Consider the following 21,666-nt stretch of genomic DNA (forward strand, 5'->3'; position numbering starts at 1 on the left):
AGCTGAGGCGGAAGGACTGTCATTTATAAATTTAAGGTCAGCCTAGACTATATGACAAGATCTCGATCCCTGACCCCAGTGTACAAACAGACAAAAAATCCTAATCTGAAACCTCACATAAAGAAGTAAACCTCCCAATAACCCCTCTACAAAACAACACAAAAACCTGTGTCCAGGTCCTGGTTTAACTGTGCGTTTCATCAAACTGCTTCTAGGTGAAGAGACCTCTTGGTATTATGGATTTTAAATTTTAGCCCAGCAACTGCTAGACATAGTGGACCGCGCCCACAATGCTAGCACTCCAGTGGCAGAGGCAAGAGCAGCTCAGAGCAAGCCTGCACTGCATAGGGGAGTTCAGCACAACAGACACAGTGTTCGCCTCCCTCACCCCACAGTACTCTGTGTGGGTGGCAGATTGAGCAGTCACTGTGTAGAACACGTGTCTTAAGTTTTCTTAATAACAATAACAATAATAATAAGACTTGATAGCTTTTTTTTTGAAAGGGTCTTATTCTGTAGCTCAGGCTGGCCTGGAACTCTTGGTACTCCTACTATGTACCAAGTGCTGGAATGATCAAAAAAAAAAAATCAGTGACTACCTGTAGCCAGACTTGGGAGGAGAGTTACTGACCCACAGAGAGGTATATTTTGTTGTATGCAAGACTTACCTCAATGAAGCCTTTCATTTGTTTCATTTTGCTTTTTAGATTATTTTAAAAACTGCTTATTTTGTGTGTCTGTGTACAGGTGTATGAGTGTACCATGTGTGGAAGTCAGAGGTTCTGGGGATTGGATTCAGGTGGTTAGGCCTAGTGACAATCTCTTTATCCACTTTCCTATCTCTCCAGTTACATTTTTGAGGGTTTTTTTGTTGTTGTTTTTATTTTTGTTTTTGACAGAGTCTCTCTTGATAGTTCTGGCTCTTCTGGAACTCTTTATGTAGACCAAGTTGGCCTCAAACTCACAGAGATCCACCTGCCTCTGCCTCCTGAGTGCTGGGATTAAAGGTGCATGCCACCATGCCTGGTCACTTTTGAGATTGCTGAGACAGGTTTCAACGTGTATCCCAGGTTGGCCTTAAACTCACTATGTAGACCATGCTGTCTTTGAATTCCAGAATTCCTACCCAACCCCACCCCACTTTGAGATTATAAACGTATCTGATAAATAAAGCTTTTCTTTTCTTTTTAGTGATATAAATAGAGGGGTTTATCAGGAAAAGTGTTTAAAAGGTACTCCCAAGGTGGAAGTGGACTAATGAGCTAGGAACATGAACGTGCAAAAACTGATCTTAGTTGGGCATCCCAGCACAGGGAGGCAGGAACGGGTAGATCTCTGTAAATTAGTTCCAGGACAGCCAGGGAGAGACCCTCTCAAAAAAATTAAGTTGATTTTATATAAACTGCAAAAGGTTGGTGACATGTTAGTACATACCCATGTATAGGCCGTTGAGCATTATTAAATGTTGACATTTTGTCATTTACTTGGTCTCTTTCATAGGAAAAACTGGACATTACAGATAAATAAATACATGTTTCTATTTCAAACATGTGTTTGGACTGGGCATGAAGCTCAGGGTAGAATGCTTACCCAGTACACGCGAGGCCCTGGGGTTGACCAAGAACAACAAAAGCTGCATGTACTCATAGACACGTTTGCTGCACAGGCCACACTTAAGCAATGAGTCAGGCAGCAGCATTGCCAGCAATAATCTGTCTTACGAGCCTTCCCCAGGGCTACACTAACTACCTGTGTTAGAGGAGCTGCTAATGTTATTTATATAATTACGAGAGTGTTTATGCTGATCTTAATTCTTGGTTTTCAACATTGGGGCAACTTGGTACAAATGGGAATTTAGTACATTCTGACTTTTCTACAAGTGTTTAAAGATGCATTGCTTGTACATTTTCAGATTCAAGACGAATATGCTTTTAAACAGTATTGATATTTGACTGATAGCAGTGTAATTACAAGTACCACAGAGTAGAGTTCGTGTGTGTGTGTGTGTGTGTGTGTTGTGTGTTTATATATGGGGTAGGGTCTAGTACGTGTAGCCAGAGGCCAATGCTGAGTGTCAACAGCTTTCTTACTTTTGAGGTAAGATCTCTTTCTGAGTTTGAAACTTACTGGTTTGACTAAACTGGCCAGCCAGCAAGTCCCAGGAACTAATTTTGGTTTCCAATGGCAGAATAAATGTTCATATTAAATATAGCAATTGTGGGCTTGGGGAGATGGCTCAGTGGTCAAGAGCATTTCCTATTCTTCCAGAGGACCTGGGTTTGATTCTCAGCACTCAATGAGGGATCCTCTTGTGCTGAATTACAAGAGAGTGCCTCACTGGGTTTTTAGATTAGAACTTAGGTCCTCATGTTTGCACACCAAGCGTTTAATGACTGAACCATCTCCACAGTCCCAAGACTGTAGAATACTGATTTTATAACAGACATTTTCAAATCATTTAACACCATGGCATCCTAGCTAACTGGCTAGTCTTGACAATTTTATCTTTGTGTGACACAGTCCCAGGGACTGATGAGGTATTGCTTGTCCCTTAAAATTGTTTATGTATTTATTATTTTGAGTTCATGTGTTTGCCACAGTGCATGTGTGGACATCAGAGGACAACTTTTGGGAGTCAGTACTCTCCTTTCACCATGTGGATTCGAGGATTGAACCTGGCTCATCCAGGCCCAGTGGCCCTTGCTTGTGAGCCATCTTCTGGTTCTTAGGTATATTTTTGTATTTCTATGTTTCTCAATTATTGCTGTTTATTTTTTATGACCCACTTTTTATATTGTGTATATTTCACATTCTCTCTCTCTCTCTCTCTCTCTCTCTCTCTCTCTCTCTCTCTCTCACCTCTGCTTCCCTGCTTTTCAAGACTTCTTACACCTTTTGAACTCTGCTGTGACCTCTTCACCCTTCACAGCCATTCTGTGCTCACACACACACACCTACTGTGTGATGCAGGCTACAGTCTGAGAGTTACTGTTTGCCTTAGTCAGGCTATCATGGGACGTGGGAACACTGGACAAACTGCTGTCACTGAAACCTCCATACTTTGAGAATTTATTGCCATTAATAAATTCTGACATGTGGAAAGACACAAATGTGTTTGTCTATGTTTCTGACATAGCACACTCAAGACATTATCTATTTTTGGCTTTTTGAGACATGGTTTCCCTATACAGCTCAGGCTGGCCTTAGCCTTCCCAGTCATGGGATTATAGGTATGTACTTCCATGCCTTGCTTGGAAATTTTAAGTCACAGACACAGGTTTCTCAACACTCTAGAGTAATTTTGGTTTCCAATGGCAGAATAATGCTTCCATTAGTTATGGAATTAATTAGCAATTATGGGACTGGAGAGATGGCTCAGTGGTCAAGAGAACCTGGGTTTGATTCTCAGCACACATATGAGGAACCCGATGCACTGTCTGTCCTCTGTAGGTACTTTACACAAATGATGTACAGACATACATGCAGGCCCAACACCTACACAAAAATAAAAGTCAATCTTAAAATGTTTGAAAAAGTAGTTTTGAGTAGAAAACAACCTTTTTCTTAGGAGAAAACAGAAACCAATTTCAAACTGCTGTTAAAATTCACAATGGTATCTAGAACTTTTGTTTTGAGTTGAGAGTTACCCTACCATTTGGTTATGACTTTAGAATTTTAGAAACTTCTTCCGTTTTCATTGGCTATTGACTTGACTATCACAATGGTGACTCACTCTGTCCTAGGAGCGAGGTCAGTGTCATTATGCCAGCCACAAGTCACCGAAGCTATAGCTGGGTTATGAATGTTACTCAACCAGTGTTTTGTCCTCCTTGTTAACAAATTACAGAGGTGACTCTATAAAACTGGCTGTACAAGAGGGCACTGTTGGGTCATGGTGACTGGTATGGGGTAGAAGGAAGTGTCTTTTGTTGCTGTAGGAGGTGCAGGATTTACCCACTATGGAAAGATGCAACACCTTAAGAATGGAGAGTCGGGGCATATGAGCTGGCGCAGCGGGTAAAGGCACTTGCCACCACACCTGATGATTGGAGTTCAACCCTCAGACCCACATGATGGGAAGAGAACAGATTTCACCAAGTTGTCCTCTGGCTATGGCATCTGAACCCATTAAAAGACAATGGAGGAAAGGCTTGCCTCCCCTAAACTCAATCTCCAGTGCTTCGGAAACAAACAAAAGAACAAACAAACACAAGAAGAGAGATTCTGATTCTGAAGATCTGTAACTGATACCGGAAGATATTGAATATTACTAAAAATCAATAACTGAGTCGTAGTCAGGGAAAGAGATCTGGGGGAAGAAAGATCTGCTTTGAAACATTTGATGGTACCATTTAGGAAGCGATAAGGCCGAAGCCAGTGTGGCAATGGGACTCAGCAATGTCCCTTGGGGCTAGGGAGAGTAGCAAAGATCCTTATTAGCTGAGAAGGTGTGAGCATTTTGAGGAAATAAGGTGGTTTGTTTCATCATTATAGAAGCAGCAAAAATTGCATGGAGTGATTGGCAATGAGATCACTTCAACAGAGACCAAGTGAGAGGTAGGAGGGAAAATGGAGATGCTCTCTTAAAAACCTGTTTTAGCACAAGATGGATTGTTCCTAGAGGAAAAGTTCTTTGGTCAAAGAAGAGTCTTAAAAGAAAGAGCTACAGGGAAGATGTGATAGGGTTTTGTTTTCTTTTGTTGAGGCAGGGTCTCATTCTAGCCCTGGCTGACTTGGAACTCCTGTGGATCCAGTCATCCTACAGCAGCTTCCCAAGTGCTGGGAATTAGAGTGCGAACCCCCATCTGGCAACATGGAAGGTCTCGGAAGGTGTTTTTTGGCTGGTCTTTTTATCATAAGCCTGTTATCCTTAGGGCACATTAATCTTACATTAAGCCCCAACAAACTTCTCAGCTTTGCCCTATTTAAGTTGGTATTGTGGATCTTATTTTTCCCTTTCAAGTTGGTGATGGAATCCAGGCCATTGGATTCCATCAAGTGCTCTACCATTGAGCTATCTCTAGAGTTATGGGTCAAATTAATTCCCTAATGCCTGCATTCAGTTTCTGTTGTTGTAGAAAGATACAATTGTCTTTCTTGATCTTAGTCTCCAAACCTTTGTGTCTTTGTTGTTGTTCAGACAGGGACTTATTTTGTATAGCCAAGTCTGGCCAGGAACTTGCTATGTAGATCAGGCTGACCTGAAACATGCAAGATCCTCCTGCTTCAATCTCTCTAGAGCTTTTCTTTGTTGAGGAGCTTTCCATGTCTCCCCCCCCCCCCCCATCAGACTTCAGCTTCTTGGACCTATTGTGGTCCAATGGCAAGGACAATAGGCTGCCCGCATAGGCTTCCTCTAAAATCTAAACTAAAGCTTCTGAGTTGAATAGGTACTAAGTTTTGACCTAAAGAATGTGAAAGATACATTCCTCTTATAACTGAACACGAAGAAACCATTTTTCTCTGCAAATCAGCGCCTACATTTCCTTGATCTGGTTCTTAATAAGGCAGAAATAGGAAAGCTCACTCGTCGCAAATCACTCCTGTGTAAACATGAAAGAATGCTTAAGTCGTTTGCAATTGACTATTACTTTAAGACCATCTAAAATAGTTTTGAAATAGACATTTTAAGGGTTCATACATATCTTCTAGAAGTAGTAGGGCATGGCATATTCATCATACGTTAATACAGTAATAAAAACAAGCCCTACTGTTTGAGGAAGAGTTGACTAACGCTTTCGGAATTCCGAAACCTTCACAAGACGACGCCTAGCATTATGTTGGTCGCTGACACAAACACACTCTCCAGCCCGAATCTTTAAACTCTGACTCGCATCCACGGACACCAAGGGAGCACCCCCGTCCGCGGCGGCCCACCCCTCTGCCGATCTCCACTGGAAACATCGAGGAAGCTGGGTGAGTTGGGCCGGGAGGCTTTCTGCTCGCACTGTTTACATTGTGTTCCCGGCCGAACCACAACTCCCAAGATGCACCGGGGTTCTAAAGCTACCGGAGGGGAGGCTTCCGGTTTAGACCAGCACGGCTGCGCACGGGGTGTGGTCTTACTGGCTCGACCCGCCTCGTGCGATGCGCGTCACGGCGACGCGCGGGCGCGGGGGCGGGGAGACGCGGCGGTGGCGGCGGCGGCGGCGGTCGCGGCGGCGCGAGCACAGTCCCGACGCGGTACCGCGGTGGCGGCGGCGGCGGCGGCGGCTCCAGCGAGCGGCCTCCTCCCTCCGCGCCCCCTCTCCCCTCCCCGAGGCGCTGCTTCTCGAGGCGCCGGAGCCGCGCGGCTAGGCGGCGGCCAACTCGGGTGAGGGGCTGTGGCGCGAGCGCGGCTTCCCGGGCTCAGCAGATTGCCGGGGTCGGAGGGAGGTGAGGACTGAGGGACAGGTGTCCCCGGCACGGGCCGGGAGCGCGCGCCTGGCCGGCTCTGAGCTTGACCGGAACTCTGACCGGCGGCCGCGCGCCCGTTGCGGGGGCCCGAGCGTCGACCGGAGCGGGGGGTGGGGTAGGGTGGGGAGGGGGCTGGGGCCGCGCTCCGTGCAGCTGCGGTGTCTGGCGCCTGCTGTCCTTTGCCCCCCCCCCCGCTCCGACTCTCTTCGCCTTCGGGGCTGGCATTCCCGTGACGGCCCGCGCCGAGAATACTCCCGCCCCAAGTCTAGTTGGTGTCTTCTGCCACTTCTAGGGATTTCTCTGGCCAGCCTTGCTTCGGAGGGGTTGCGCTCAGCGCTACTTTTCCAGCCACTGGGACAGGAAGGGTGTCCTCACCTCTCCTTCGGTGGCGCTTCTGGCAGCCACTGCGGGACAGTTCCTGGGCCGGGTTCCTCAGCCCTTTTGGGTTTTTATCTGCCAGCGTTAGCTTGCTAGGGAATTGCTGGTAACGGTTGTAGAATAAGTTTTGAAGACAGCGTTGGATTAGACAGTTGATGCATTTCTTCCTTAGGCTTTTTTGGCCTTGACTCAAATGCTTGCTTTTGGAGTTTGAAAACTTTTTGAGTGGGTTGGGCAATTAATTTTTTTTTATTGGTAGATTACATGGCCAATTTGATTTGGGATTTGATAGGTACAGTGCTTCACTGGAGGGTTTAATATTTTAGTAGAATGATCTTTTGGATTTATTTTTTTCTTCGGATGTCTCATTAAAAAAAAACTTCAAACAATTAAAATGATCAGTTTATTATTGTATGTGCTCATTATGTGTGTGTCCAGGGGGACGCATGTGTCCATGGCATGCCAAGTGGAGGTCAGAGGACAACTTTATAGAGTTGGTTCTCATCTATATTTATGTGGATTCTGGAAGTCAAACTCAGGTGGCCAGGCCTTGCATACCAAGGTCCTTTACTCGCTTAGCCATCTCGCCATCTTTCAGTCTTCCCTTATTATCTTGACTCTATTATCCTAAAGCAGACTGCCTACCCCTACTCACCAAGAAACAAGTTAAAAATACTGCCAAGTCTTTATTATACTTAAAATTATTAGATCATAAAACTCTTCCCAATTAAATGGTTTTTTCCCCCTTTTTTTGGGGGGGGGGTGATAACAGGTTCTCACTCTGTAGCCCAAACATTTGCCTCAGACTAACAAGAATCTTGCTTTAGCCTTCAGAGTGTTAGCATGAGTCGTCTACCAAGTTGGGCCCTAGTGAAAAAGTTAAAAGGAACTTCCCTCAACCTAGCTTTTTGTTGTTTCTTTGGAGACAAGCTGTATCTGTGTAACTCAGGCAAGCCTTAGATTCTTACTATTGCCTCCGACTCCAGAGTCCTGGTATTATGGACAAATGCTCTACTCAAAGCTTTTTATTCTCTTTTGAAACATGGTTTCACTGGAACTCACTAGGTAGACCAGGCTGGAGATCCACCTGCTTCTGTCTCCCAAGTGGTGGGATTAAAAGTGTGCACCATCGCCACCACCACTCAAAAAAATAAACCTCAAAGCCTTAATATTTAAAGGGGAGTTATTTATCAGTTCTAAAGTTTCAATTGCCTTTTTACCAGAGGACGCCTTAAGATCTTGTCGCACATCCAGCTCACTTCTACCCTGCCTGTAGAATGTAGTAGGGCTGATTGTGAGTGAACTGTGACCCAGAATTATTTCAACAGCAGGGATTTCCACAGTAGGCTTTAGCAGGTTGGTGATAAATTATGAAATTTGAGAAATTCAAATTAAATATGGAAGATATTTTCCCCAGTGTCTGTCTGTAACTGGCTACCCACCAGTTTATATTTCAGGCTTCGGGCTACTTAGTAGCAGATTTTATCTTCTGTGGATAAGAGTAAGATTTCCAGAGCTTAGTGAGCTTGTGTTTTTCCATCCTTGTGCTCATTGTATAAACTTAAAAACGGATGGATTTTTTTTTTTTGCCCATGAGTAGTATCAGTTTATGTAATGCACTTAGTATAAGTCATGTTTTGTTTTCAAAAAGGAAAATACTTTCATTTCCTTTATTTCAGAGGTTGACTTAACAGCTTCCAGGTCAAGTCCTGCGAGCTGCCTGCTGTAAATAAGGTTTTACTAAGATATAGCCACATACAGTTGTTTAGGTAGTATCTGTGCTTGCTGTTGTGGTACAAAGTTGAGTTGTTTCATAGTTGGCACAGAGACTCACAGACTATAAAACCTAAAATTTTTATTATCTAGCCCTCAAGAGAAAGAAAAAAGCCAGTGTGTGGTGGGGGCTGCTGGCTTTGTTTGTCTGTGCTGACTGCTAGCCTAGCTCAAGGTCAATGAGAGACAGTATCTCTGAGGAATAAGGTGAAGAGCGATGGGCCAGAAAGCCTAATGCCCTCCATGGTGTGCATGGGCATGAATTCATTCCTTCCCTTCCCCTGACAAGTGGGGTATGTACATACACACAGTTAGTTGTTCTTCATTTCCATTTTAGTCTATCTCCCTTTGGGCTTTCTTGGATGGTCAGTTATTTTCTTTGTTGTACTTTGTAGATTTTTCTGAAAGTTACTGCAGCTTTGGATCTCTTATTCCTTGGGCATGTTTGGCTTCTTGGAGGTTTCTTGCTGCATCTTTCTGAAACAGTAGTCCTTTGGCACCCACTCACCCTTGATGTCCTGCTCCAAAGTGGGACTCTCCTGCCATCAGCATTCTCATGCTTTTTCACAGCCTTTAGAACTTGGAATCCAATCTTTAGCATTCAGCTCCCATATTTTTGCATCTTTGATTTTATGTAGACTTCTTTGGGATTGCCTAAAATGTCCAAGGCAAACATTTGAAGATTCGGAAGAAATATATCAAAATAACAGCATAAATTATCACTTTGGGGGCTGTGTCTGGTGGGGGAAGGATAAGGAGATGGGAGTATATGTGACCTAGAGTCACCATCACATTTTTAAAATCTTGTTTTATACCAGACTAAGTCTTGAGCAAGTCTTTCAGACCTGGCTAGAAAACATTGGGCTGTTAGTTTTTGTTGTTTGTTTGTTTTTTAAATAAATATATATGGCAGGTATGCATTATTGTTTACAGAGCATGCATTCCATGGCACACATTTGTAAGTCAGAAGACAACTTTGGAGTCAAGTCTGTTCTATTTTTATATGAGTTCCAGGGATCAAACCCAGGTCATCAGGCTTGCTCACCAAGTAACTGCCTCTATAACTGCTGAGCTGGCCCTATTATCACTTAAAAAAAAAACCCAAAACATTAATATTAATTACTGCTGTTAGGATTGGCCTCCTATGGTCATTTAGCCTAAGTATAGCCCAGGCTGGCCTTTGGACTCTTGATCGTCTTACCTGTCCCTCTTGAATGCTTGGATCATTGGCACTGTGTCCAAGTGACAGAATGTAAACAGAACTGCTCATTCTTTTCCCAGCCACCCAGACTCAAATAATCACACAGAAACTATATTAATTATAACACTGTTTGGCCTGTTAGCTCATTATTCTTATTAAGTAACTCTTAAATCTTAAATTAACCCATTTCTATTCATTTATATTTTACCATGAGGCTTGTGGTTTGTTTCTCTTGCTTCTTGGGCAGCTACATGGCATCTGCCTCCTTTGGCAGCTACGTGTAGTCTCTTTGACTCCACCTACTTTCTATGTATCTCTTCCAGCCTGGGTATATTCTGCTCTGCTATATACCGAAGCAGCTTCTTAACCAATGGCAATAAAACATATTCATAGTATACAGAGGGGAATCCCACATCAACAGAATTCTTGACTATAACTTTGGTTGGTCACAGTTATAAACTGACTGATCATTGGAACTACTAGGTGATAAAATGCTTAGGCAACAGTCAGAAGTGTTGCTACTTTGTGTTTGTGGAGACAGAAGACATAAACATTAGGAAGCTTATGAATTCCTACCTCTGGTGATGAGCTCTCCAGAGCTTTATCTTCATTTTAAACTCCTCCTTAGAGGCTGAATGTGGTAGTACAGTCCCAGCTCTTGGGAGGTGGAAGCCAGTGGATCAGGAATTCAGAGTTATCCTTTGGCCATGTAGGATAATCATACCAATCTGGGACTCATGAGACCCTGTCTCAAAAACCAGAAAAGGGATGGTGGCATGTTTCTAGAAATTCAGCTTAGTAAAGTGCTTTCCAGGCAAGCATAAGGACAGCTTTGAGAACCCATATAGAGTAGTGTGCATGGTGACTAGAAAGGTGGATCTCTGGGGTTTGTGGGCCAGCCTACAGGCATAGCTGTCAAATACTGAGTGAGAAATCCTGTCCAAAACTGAGATGGAAGGCTTTCAAGGAATGACACAGGAGGCTATCCTCTGGCATGTGACTGACATGCTCACATTTGCACATAATACCTGCAAATATATGAGTACGGATGTGTTTGGTTCAGGGAGATAGTGGAAAGAGAGAACCCTTTTCTACAAGTTGTCATATGACCCACATGTACACCAGACACACATACATTTACAAAATAAAGTATTAAACAACCTCCCAAACACCCTCCTAAACCCTCATGTTCTTTAAAAACAAAAATGCTTTACATTGACTTTTTGAGTTGCTTTGGTGGCTTTTGGGCAAAGCTTTGAGGATTGCAAATCATGTGAATAGTTGAAAAATTAAAGCCATTTTTTTCTTAATTTGTGTTTTGGACATGTTCATAATCTTTTCAGCTTCACGTTTTGTACCTTCTTCCCCATGATATATTATGATAAGGTCTGTTGCTCCTTTAGCCTTGGATTTGGAGGCACAGTCTGTTTCTCCTTCCTCTTTCCTTAGGAAGAAGTCACAGCAGTGAGTTCTGTGTAGTATTTCCTACCTATGACCTCAGCACTCTGTGTGTTAAGGCCTATGAATTGAGAGTTCTGGGCCAGCTTCGCCTAAGTCACAAGACTGTCTCATTTAAAGAAAAGTAAAAGGCAAGGAAGCAACCACTGTCTTAGTGACTTAGAGAAACATGCAGTTGTGATCACACTGTCAGTTTTGACATTGCATCCAGAGAGATCTTGGCTGTACTTACATTAACGTCACAACATGGCATTCATGAAATTGCATCTTCATTTATTTTGTTATGTTTTATACTTGCATTAGTATAAATATATATCAGTCATGATAAAAAATATATAAAATTTGAGAAACTCATTAGGGCACCTAAGAAAATTGATTATTGGAGGAATTCTTCAGTGAGATCATAGCTTGTCAGGTGTTGCTGCTAGAAGGCCCGTATTTCAGGCATAATTGTAGGAAAGCAGATGGCCAGCTCTTGAGGAAAGTTACCTAGATGATCTGGGGCAGCAGTGCCCAACCAGCTGTGAATACCAGTCGCTCGTGTTTTTGCTGGGTTTATTTGGTTGTAACTTGGTTTCTCCACATTGTATTTCTCCCATCTTGGCTGTGGCATGGAATTGTGCTTCCCGATGTGAAGTAGCACTTGGAAGCTCAGCAGGTGATGCTATATTATATTGACTTACAGTAGTGTATTAAAAAAAAAACAATGTTTATGGGTTTCGTTTTATGTCAGCAAATTATCATCTACCCTGTTTTGTTTGTTTGTTGTTTTGGTGGTGTTGGGAATTGAATACAGGTCCCTTGACACTGACCTATATCTCTAACTGCTGCTACTGCTGTTTTTGTATTTTATTACCTTTTTGATATAAGAGTCTTATGGGGTAGCCTAGGCCTGGTCATCAACTTTGGATTCTCCCATTTCAGTCTGAGTGCTCCAATTACAACCATGTGTCAAGTATTACCACCTCCTGCCCCCACTTTTCCTAGTGTTTTTGTTTGTTTGCTTGTTTTATTTTGACACAAGTCTCCTGTTTCCCAAATTGGCCTTGAACTCAGTATATAGCTAAGGATGGTCCTGAAACTCCCAATCATCTTGTTTTCATCTCTGGGCGCTAAGAGTGCAGGTCTGTCCCACATCCCATTAATTTTTTCTTAGAACTTATCACGTAACTAAGGTTGGCCTTGAACTCATGACAATATTACCTTGGCCCCAAGAGTACTGTGATTATAGATCTGAGTCATCACATCTGGTCATACACTATAGTCATTAGTCTAACATTTACTCTAGTTTTGTGTGGGGGGCATCCTGACCAGCAGGAATGAACGCCACCAAAAACGAGAATTCCTTCTCTGGTCACATCTTTATTTGGAGCATTCCCTTGAGGAAAATTGGGGGAAGGGAAGATAGAGCAGGGACGAGAGAAAGCTTAGAGAGAGCGTTGGGCCCCGAGGCAGCTGCTTTTAAACGGTGGAGAGGCTTGAACGCTGTCCTGATTGGTTAATGCCATTCTGCTGGTCTGAGCATGTGCAAGCAAGGGTGCAGGCAAGGGTGCTCAGCCCCACATGGCTACCTCCAAACTGCAGGACCACCTGTGCCTCCAGGTGGCTCCCAACATCTCCCTCTTCTCTTGTTAATAAGAGCAATAAGGCAAAACTATTTTCCAATCTGGTCCCCACCTCACTTGGGCTAGCAGGTAGCACACCAATCAAAGACATACAGCACTTCCACCTATACATAGCATGCCAAGGATATCTCTGCTCCCACCCATTCCTAAGGAAGGAAAAGGCAAAATAGAGTCAGTCAGAAAATTGTTAAGAGATAAGCGGTTGCACAGGGTGTTGCTCAAGTCGATGGTGTGAAACAGCTGCTCTTGGCACCGCCCAGAGGGTCATCACTGCTGCCTCCGCACGAATCTTCCACAGCAGGACACTCAGCATCCACTGGGTCATCTTCTTTCTCTTGTCAGTCTCGCTGGCACCCAGATGTATGTCAGCATTCCTAGAAAAACATAAACAAAACTCTCCTCCCAAATTAACATTTAAGAGTACTAAAAACTCTCGGTGTAAAAATTCAGCACAATCAGTACTGGAAGTAGGCTGGTTTTGAACTTAGAGATCTGCAGGTCTCTGCTTCAAAAAGCAAATCTTGTTTGCCTGTACCAGCAAAATTTTGAATTAAAAATTAAGTGTAAAGAATGCAAGAGAAATCCTTTCTCTGGGGGAAGCTGTCATTGGTAGTCCCCCTCTATTGTTTAACACCAAAACAGTTGTCACTGGGAATTGAACTCATGACCTTTGGAAGAGCAGGCAGTGCTCTTAACCTCTGAGCCATCTCTCCAGCTCCCCTATTCAGATGGAAAAACCTCTAGGTAGCATTGTTTTATTCCACCCGTTGCCAGAGGCAATAGGTAATGGTAACCAGGTTGACGCGCCTTTATTATGATAATCACGACCAGTTCTGCCTGAAGTTTATGAGGGAAAATGGACATCGGCATTCGATCTGACTACTTCCTGCTGACAAAGGGACGTTGTGAATTTTTGGGGGATAAATGTTTTTATCTGACTGAATTTTTGGCGACAAATGTTTTTATCTGACTGAATTTTTGGTGGCTGTGGCTGTGAGCGGCAGCGGCAGCAGCAGACAGCGGCGGTTGCCCCGCCTCTGAGGCCCATTGTGGCGCGCTCCGCATGGCCCAAAGGCATGGCCCCGCCCCGGGCCGTGCGCGGGCTCGCCGTTTATCCTGTATCTGCAAACTGTGCACCCTGCCTCGCCTCAGGCAATGAACTCGCACCGCCGGCCGTGAGTCTTTTTCAAGCTCCGGCGAGGGGGGGCATCCGCCCACCCGTGGAGAGCCCGGTTAGGGCCGCGGGGGCCCCAGTCTCAGACCTTCCCAGGGGCCGGGAAGTGACGAGCATTTAGTACGTGGCCCCGCCGATGAGCTACCTCCGCCCGCCCATGTTGCTATGGAAACGCGGTTTTTCCGCAGAGCCGATTCAGCTCCTCTCTGCCTTCTATGGCGCCGCTGCTCACCACGCAGCTTCCGCCTCAGTCAGGCGAGTCCGCTCAGGTGCTGAAAAAGTCCTCCAAAAACCATAGCCCCGCCAGAAGGCCGGGACATATAGCCTCTGATGTCACACGGACTTTAGCCCGCCCAAGTCCCCATGGCGACCTGGATTTTCGTAGGCCTCCAGCAAACTCCCCGCCAGCAACTGGTTAGCATGGCCACGCCTCCCAAACGAGCTAGCACTCTCCAGTGCAATTTTGCGTCTCCCTCCTGAGTAGCTGGGATTACAGGTGTGCACCACCGTGCCTGGCCCACTTCCGTGTTTCTAATCAGGCATTACCGCTCAAAGGCGGGCCGGCTGCCGCCAGCACTCTCAGCACGATCAAGCAGCTTGTCTTTCTCAGTCAAAAATTAAAGTTTTTTGTACGTGAGAGCCAGAGACTGAGCTCTCTTATCAAAATTAGGCGAAAATCACCTCCAAAACTCTGTGGCTCTTTAAGAATAGGAAAGGCAGTCTTCGAACTCGATCAAGCCCGCCTCCCTACGAGACTGTTGCCCCGGTCTCTAACAGCGAGTACGCAGGTGGACGGAGAGGGAGCGGAAGCCGCGGTCTCCCGTACCCCATCGTCCTCATAGTCCCGCCTTAGTTACCTCACCCTTTTTGCTGTTGTTTACACTCCTCCTGCACTGAACTTAAGGGATTTTTTTCCCCCGTTGCTTTCTGTACCTTCTTTCAGATACCTTAACTTTGATTTTTTTTTGTATTTTCTTTTCTTTTTAGGCCTATACTTTGAAATTCTTTTTCCTCCCCTTTTTGGGGGATTCAACTGACGTCACTCACCACTCCACGTGTTCAGAGTTCTGAAATTCACGGCTCTCTGTGTCTTGGTGTCTGATTTCGTTTTTTTCTCCCGGGCTTTCAGCACGTTGCTGGGCGCTTCCTTCTCAGGGTCCCCCGGCGTAGTTGTCAGGGTCCCTCAGCGTCCCGGGGCTTCGAGCACCAGTTGAAGGGCGCGCATCCTGTCCAGCAGGAATGAACGCCACCAAAAACGAGAATTCCTTCTCTGGTCACATCTTTATTTGGAGCATTCCCTTGAGGAAAATTGGGGGAAGGGAAGATAGAGCAGGGACGAGAGAAAGCTTAGAGAGAGCGTTGGGCCCCGAGGCAGCTGCTTTTAAACGGTGGAGAGGCTTGAACGCTGTCCTGATTGGTTAATGCCATTCTGCTGGTCTGAGCATGTGCAAGCAAGGGTGCAGGCAAGGGTGCTCAGCCCCACATGGCTACCTCCAAACTGCAGGACCACCTGTGCCTCCAGGTGGCTCCCAACAGTTTTGATAGGCATTTGAATTGTTGCCAAATCAGACCTGGTGGTGCAAGGCTGTGATCCCAGTTACTTGGGAGTCTGAGGCAGCAGAATCATAAATTCAAGGCCTAACTGTATACTTTATTGAAACTGTCTCAAAAAGTAAGAAGAAAAAGTGTTTTGGGATATATAACTCAGTGGTATGTAGCTGTTTGCTTGATTTGGGGGAAAAATATTGAGGACAAAACTAAGCCCTAGAAATAAGAATAGTGATGTGGAAGAGGCATCACATGTGTCTTGTAAGACCTCACACGTGGTGTAAGTGAAAAGGCTATTGAAACCTTGGATGGTTAGATTGTCTGACATATTGCCCTTTTTAAATCAGTAACTTATGAATTATATTTAGAATAATAAATCTCACTTGTGGTTTAATTAGCTGGAGTAGATGCAATAACCGTTCCAGTAGATATTGAGGTGTCCTTGGAGCCACGTGCTTGGTTTAGATCTGATTTAGGTTAAATGCTGAAAAAATATGCTTAAATCTAGAAGTTGTTTAGTATAAATCACAGACTGTGTGCTCCATGAAGGTCCTTGGCTGTTCAACAGCCCCATGGGACAGTCGGTGGACAAAGTTCAGGACAAAGGGTGCGTTATCCGCGGCCACAGTGTTGGATCTGGGCTGGGTGCAAGCTCCTCAGCGGCCACCGCCAGCAGTGGCCAGCAAGCTCCTCAGCTCTTTCTGCCTCGGCCTCCTGCATCTCTCCACCCGCCCAGTGCTTCCACGAGCACAGAAAAAGCTGGACCCCAAAGTCAGCCGGTAGCAGCTGATCAGGGCCGCTGTGTGGGAATTATATGCCTGAATGAGCGTGGCATAGCAGCTGTTGGCCAGAACTGCCAGAGACTCAAGTGGCCCCACATTGGGCGCCAACTGTAGCTGTTTGCTCGATTTGGGAAATAACCAGGCCAGCTTAAAGATAAGCAATTATATTTTTAATTGTTGTAAGGGGAAACTTACGCCACAAGAATATGAAGTCCGAGTTCCAATATGTTCACGGGAATCACCCAGAGTGTGCACACCTGGTCCATCCCAGTTTTCTTCCTGGGCTCCAGGTAGCCACGCTTTAACTAGGCTCCACTTCTTAAAGGTGATTGGTTAACAGAGCTTTCCCCATCAGTGGTAGAGAACTCACCTAGTATGTGTGGGGTCCTAGATTTAATCAAAACCAAAACTACCAAAAACAGTCAGAATGATTCCATTTTTTTTACTGTGATAATATCAATGCTAGGGCCAGTTAAGTGACTCTTCAGGTAAAGGCATTTGCTGCCAAGCCTGATGACCTGAGTTTGATCTTCAGGGCTGACATGGTGGAAGGAGAGAACCAACTCCTGCAAGTTGTCCACATATACTCTCATAACTAAATAGATGTAATACCCCCCCCCAAAAAAACCCCTAATACTACATTGAACATTCCTCATCAGAACTTCTTGCTCTTGTATTTAAGATATTTGGTGGGTTGGTGATGGTATGTGTGTGTGTTGCTGGAAATTGAGTCCAGGGCCTCATGCATGCCAGGCAATGCATTCTGTTTTTGGAGACAGGGTTTCTGTGTGTGATAGAAACATGGCTGTCCTGGAACTTGCTTTGTAGACCAGGGTAAAGCCTCGAACTCACAGAGATCCACCTGCCTCTGCCTCCCGGATGCTGGGATTAAAGGCGTGCATCACCACGGGCTAGGTAAATACTCTTCTCAGGTACCTGCACTCTCAGTCCTGCAAATGTTTTTCTTCCTCAGACACAGGGTCCTGCTGTTTATTCCAGGTTGTCCTTTAACTCAGTATGTAATCCAGTTGACTTTGAACCCCAAGTTTGCTACCAGAGTGCTGAGATTATAGACGTGTACAGCCCTACAAGTGCTAACAAACTGTGTATGGGGAATTGTTAGGGGTGTGGTGTCAGTTTAAGGTTAAAACAGAAAACACAAGTAGTAGGTTGGAGTGTAGGCAGTAAGGCAAAATGTGTGAAGCTGAAACTTTTTTGTATATATGTATACTTACTGAGTTAGAAATTTGGTCCTTTGGGTCAGGGATTTAGGCCACTCACTAGTTTAGAGAAAATACTTGAGTCAGGAGTGGTGGCTCCCACATTTAATCCCTGGGGGAAGAGGCAGGCAGTCTATAAAGTGAGTTCCAAGACAGCCAAGGTTACATAAAAAAACAAACAAAACGGAACACAACAAAATAAAAGGAAAAAGAAAGAAAATACTTAAGCAATGTGCTGTTTTGTTAAAAACAGGTATGTTAGTTGTTAGGGTTGTCAATGAAATAACCATATTCTAAATGGCTCAAACAAAAAATTTGTTTTCTGAGTCCAGAATTCCAAGTTTAAAATGTCGGCAGATGGGCTGCTTCTCTTGCCTTGATGGTGTCTTTATTCTGGGCATGCATCACTAGTGTCTTTCTCTTATAAAAACATCAGTCAGGTTGAATTAGAGCCAGGCACCCCCACCCTCTCCTGATTTTTCCTGGAGACAGATTCTAGCTATGTATCCTAAGCTGCTCTGGAGTTCGCTGTGGAGACCACGCTGGCTTTGAACTGCCTCCTGAGTACTGGGATTAGAGACCTAGCTATCACACCACACACCCAGTATAGGGGCCCTACTCTTGCTACTTCATTTAGCTTTAATTACCACTTTAAAGGCCCTTTGTCTAAATATAGTCATAGAGGGTAGAGAGATTGGCAAAGTGAGTATTTGCTGTTCTTCCAGTTTCAGGGTATCCACTGCCCTCCTCTGGCTTCCTTGGACACTGCACACATGGTGCACAGACATACATGCAGGCAAAACACCTATACATGTAAAAATGAAATTAAATCAAACCTTATGGCGTAAGGTACTGAGGATTAGGGTTTCAACATAGGGATTTTGAAGGGATATGTATTTGTACTATCAAGTATTTTCTGCTGGGAACTTTACCCATGCTGTTCAGCTCATGAATGATGAACAAGATAGTTTTTGGGGGTGAGGCTGGGAGATAGGAAGATAATTTCAGGAAAGTCAAACACGATGGTATAAGTCTTTAAAAATAACTCTTGGAAGATAGAGGTAGAAGGATCAGGAATTCAGAGTCATTCTTAGGAGCCAGTGAGGTGGCTCAGTAAGTAAAGACACCTGTTGCCAAGCCTGATGGCTTTAGTGGAATTTCCTCAAATTGTCCTCTCACTTCCACAAGGTTGCATGTTTGTGCCCCACCCTCCAAAGTAAAGAAATAACTGTAATTAAAAATAACACCAAGTCAACGACAACAGAGTCATCCTCAGCTACATAGTAAGTTTTGAACCGGCTGGGTTTTGTGAGACCTTATCTCAAGAAAACTCAAACCCAGAACCTAAAGAAGTGATGCCAGAAGAAAGGACACAGGTAGGAAGACTTTAAACAGCATAAAATATGAATATAATTGTTAGGAGGGATGAGGTCTGCTGTATTTAGGTAAAAGTGGAAAAATTAGCCTTTGTCCCAAAGGAGACCTTTTACCTGAGAGGTAAATGATAAGCGAGGTCTAATTAGTTTCACGCCAAGGCCTGTTTTTAAATCATGAAGCTGGTAAGATTGGTGTGGGAGTTGGCAAATGCTGAAACCCTAGCACTGAGAATATAGAGGAGTGAGGATCAAAAGCCTCAGGTACAAAATTCAGGGTCAGACTGGCTTTTAAAAAGTGATTTATTTTTATTTTATGTGCATTGGTGTTTTGCCTGCATGTGTGTCTGTGTAAGTATCTGATTCACTGGAATTAGAGTTACAGACAGTTGTGAGCTGCCATGTGGGTGTCAGGTCCTCTGGAAAGAGCAGCCAGTGCTCTTAATTGCAGAGCCATCTTGCAAGCCCTGAATGCAGATTTCTTAAGAGGAGCCCTAGAGCCAGAAAGAAGTGGGTTGATACATTGAAATTGTTGAAAAGCAAAGCAAAACATGTATTTACCAAGAATTTCTGTATCTATCAGAACTGCCAAAAATAAAGCAATTAAGTCATTTCTAGAGAAACAATTGCCATGAGATTTGCTGTATAAGAAATGCCAAAGGAGAGCCCTTCGAGTTTTAAGTGAGCCACTGGCTGGTAACTTGCAGAAAATGGTGTGTGTTAAATGCAAAGTATTATGATGAAATCATGTATGGATATTTTAACAAAGAAGTAGTCATAAAAAGGAACCAAAGAAATTTTGAACAATATAATAGCAGAGTTGAGGAAGTCACTAGAGTTTAGCAGCTTGTAACTGTTGCTCTCTATATAATTCATCTGCTTTATTTATAGGATTACAAGATGAAGGAATAAAATAATTATATTAATGCTACACAATGTCAGAAATATTCATTTACATCCATTCATCTACCTATTTATTTATTTTAGACAGGTTTTGTAGCCCAGGCTTTGTAGCTGAGGATGAATCTGAGCTTCTGACCCTGCTTCTGCCTTCCAAGTGCTGGGATATAGACTTGTGCCACCACACTCAATTTATGTGGTGATAGAGACGGAGGCCAGGACAGTATATGTTAGGCAAGCACTGCCGACTGAGTTATGTTCCTAGCCCCAGAGATATAATTTTCTTCAGAAACATAAAGCAGTGAGTGAGTGAGGAGCTTTGTAGCAGTGTGTTTATAATGCAGTTGAAATTAAATTCGTGTTTAATCTGTTTTGTGTTGCTATGACAAAGTACTTTAGATAGGGGAAGAATAGACTTATTTTCTCATAGTTCTCATAGCAAGGAAGCTCAAGATTCAGGCACTGGCAACTTTGGTGTGTGATGAGGACTGCTGGTTCCAAGAGGGCACTTTTTGCTGTATCCTCTGGAGAGCTGTATTCTTGCAGTAGTAAAGGGCTGTACTTTACTGTTGTCTATTCTTTGCAGGTTTTTTTTTTTTTTTTTGAAACTGGATGTTAGATCATCTGATTACTTGTTGCACCTTCCTTCAAGGTTACTATGCACTTGTTTATTTGCTTAGTGATTAACAGGCTTATTTTAGTGAGGTCTGCTTACCCCTTCTGTATGTATCCTGTACCACTTGATCCTGGAAACTTGACTGGAGCAGCAAAGTTTTTGGTAACCTTAAGGTTAACCTAAATTGCCCCCCCCTTTTTTCTTCATTGTGATACAAGGTCTCACAATATAGCCTTGGCTAGTCTAGAACTTGCTCCGTAGACCTGCAACTCACAGAGATCAGCCTGCCATGGTGGTGTACACTTTTTAATTCTGTCTAGCAGTTGGAGGCCAGCCTGTCTATTTAAAGAGTTCAGGATCGCCAAGGCTACATAGAAACTCTGTTTTGGAGAGAAAAACAAAAGAAGTGTGCTACCGTGCCCAACCACCCTCCCTCCCCCCATCTCTCTTTTTGATTAACATTTTTTTGAGCTTTATGTGTTTTTTTTAAAATTTTTTTTGGGGGGGAGGGGTTTCAAGACAAGATTTCGCTGTAGCTGTCAAGCCTGGAACTAGGTCTTGTAGACCAGGCTGGCCTCGAACTCACAGGGATCCACCTGCCTCCCAAGTGCTGGGATTAAAAGCGTGCACCATCACTGCCCGGCTTATGTATTTTTATTTTATGTGCATAGGTGTTTTGCCTGCATGTATGTCTGTCTGTACATATATGTGCTTACGTATGTGTGTACTGCTTGAGGAGGCTGAAAAAGGGCTTTGACTCTCTTTGGAACTGGAGTTGGGGTGGTTGGGAGCTACCGTGTGGGTGCTGGGAATCCAACCCAGTTCTTCTAGAAGATAAGTCAGTGCTTTAACCACTGAGCTGTATCTCCAGCCTTTTCCTTTTTTCAGATCACCTTGTTGTAAAGAACTTACAAATAAGAAACACTCAAATAAGCACTTGTCTAGATCCAAAGACTATACATCTAGTTTACCATTAAAATAGCCATTCTGAAGTTATGGAGCTTTGCTTTGAACTTTACTTTTTCATTGTACATTTTTTTTATTCACTTAAATCTTCTATAACACTCTGCTGCCAAATCCAAAACTAGAAAAATAATTAGCTTTATGTTCTTTTTGACAGCTCATGTGCCTTTTCCTGCATTCTCTCCTTCTTTATCACACATTACCCTTTCTCTCTTCTTATATGTTAAACTTTACCGACACATACATTTATATGTTTTTA

At 43.9% G+C, this 21,666-nt stretch overlaps 1 protein-coding gene and 1 pseudogene across 4 annotated transcripts in view; one reads left to right on the plus strand and one right to left on the minus strand.

Moving 5' to 3' along the window:
- The window catches only part of Adipor2 (adiponectin receptor 2), a 63,661-nt gene that overhangs the window by 15,349 nt on the left and 26,646 nt on the right, over positions 1-21,666 (plus strand). The window contains exon 1 of one of the 4 annotated variants that reach the window (XM_085686992.2): positions 6,158-6,313. The exons of 2 other annotated variants lie outside the window; for them this stretch is intronic. The gene's annotated coding sequence lies outside the window, so the exon portion shown is untranslated. Of the gene's footprint in view, positions 1-6,157; positions 6,376-21,666 lie in introns of those variants that run through there. One more of the 4 variants, XM_085686993.2, reaches the window with a different exon arrangement.
- Positions 13,938-14,157, minus strand: LOC148122631 (Nuclear RNase P; annotated as a pseudogene).

The sequence above is a fragment of the Myodes glareolus genome, chromosome 3 (assembly GCF_982192425.1).
Source record: "Myodes glareolus chromosome 3, mMyoGla1.1, whole genome shotgun sequence".
NCBI lineage: Eukaryota > Metazoa > Chordata > Mammalia > Rodentia > Cricetidae > Myodes > Myodes glareolus.